Raw genomic sequence first — 1775 nt, forward strand, 5'->3', positions numbered from 1 at the left:
CTTTTTTGAGTTAATTTTGTATCCAGCCAATTTGCTGAAGGTGTTTATCAGCTGTAGGAGTTCTCTGGTGGAATTTTGAGGGTCACTTATATACACTATCATATCATCTGCAAATAGGGATAATTTGACTTCCTCCTTTCCCATTTGGATACCCTTGATCTCCTTTTGTTGTCTTATTGCTCTGGCTAGAACTTCGAGTACTATATTGAAGAGATATGGAGAGAGTGGGCAGCCTTGCCTTGTTCCTGATTTTAGAGGAATTTCCTTGAGTATCTCACCATTTAATTTGATTTTGGCTATTGGCTTGCTGTATACAGCCTTTATTATGTTGAGGAGAGTGCCTTGTATCGCCGATCTCTCTAAAACTTTAAACATGAATTTGGTGTTGGATTTTATCAAATGCTTTCTCTGCATCTAAGGAGATGATCATGTGGTTTTTTATTTTCAGTTTGTTTATATGGTGGATTACATTGATGGATTTCCATATATTAAACCATCCCTGCATGCCTGGAATGAAGCTTACTTGGTCATGATGAATGATATCTTTGATGTGTTCTTGTATTTGTTTTGCCAGTATTTTATTTAGTATGTTTGCATTGATGTTCATAAGAGAAATTAGTCTGAAATTCTCTTTCTTTGTTGAGTCTTTGTGAGGTTTAGATATCAATGTGACTATGGCCTCATAGAATGAGTTTGGTAATGTTCCATCCATTTCTATCTTTTGGAGTTGCTGAAGAGTATCGGTATTAGCTTGCCCTTGAAGGTCTGGTAGAATTCTGCACTGAAACCATCTGGCCCTGGGCTTTTTTTGGTTGGGAGACTATCAGTGATTGCTCCTATTTCCTTAGGGGAAACAAGACTATTTAGCTTGTTTATCTGTTCATCACTCAATTTTTGCAAGTGAAATTGATCAAGAAAATCGTCCATTTCCCTTAGATTTTCAAATTTTGTGGCATATATGCCTTTTAAGTAGGATCTTATGATTCTTTGTATTTCTTCAGTGTCTGTTGTTATGTCACCCTTTTAATTTCTGATTTTGTTGATTTCAATACTGTCTCTCTGATTTATTTAGTTTGGCTAACGGTTTGTCTATCTTGTTGATTTTCTCAAAGAATCAGCTCTTGGTTTTGTTGACTCTTTTCTTAGTTCCTAATTTGTTAATTTCAGTCCTGAGTTTGATTATTTCCAGGCGTCTACTCCTCTTGGGTGTTTCTGCTTCTTTTTTTTTTTCTAGGGCTTCCAGTTGTGTCATTAAGATGCTTATGTGCGATGTTTCCAATTTCTTTTTAAAGACATTTAGTGCTATGAATTTTCCTCTTAGCACTGCTTTCAATGTATCCTACAAATTTGGGCACGTTGTTTCTTAATTTTCATTGAATTTCAGAAACTCCTTGATTTCTTTCTTTATTTCTTCCCTGATCCAGGTGTCATTTAGCAGAGAGTTGTTTAGTTTCCACGTAGGTGTACGCTTTTTGTTATTTTGTTGTTGTTGAATTGCAGCCTAAGACCATGGTGATCTGATAGGATACAAGATATTATTTCAATCCTTTTGTATCTGTTGAGGCTTGCTTTGTGACCTACAATGTGATCAGTTTTGGAGAAGGTTCCATGGGGTGCAGAGAAGGTATATTCTTTCTTGTTTGGGTGAAAGGTTCTATAGATATCTGTTAGATCCTTTTGACTCATGGCATTGGTTAATGATGTTATTTCTCGGCTTAGTTTCTGTTTCAGTGACTTATCCTTCAGTGAGAGTGGGGTGTTGAAGTCTCCCACTA

This window comes from Acomys russatus, chromosome 31, assembly GCF_903995435.1.
Source record: "Acomys russatus chromosome 31, mAcoRus1.1, whole genome shotgun sequence".
Lineage (NCBI taxonomy): Eukaryota > Metazoa > Chordata > Mammalia > Rodentia > Muridae > Acomys > Acomys russatus.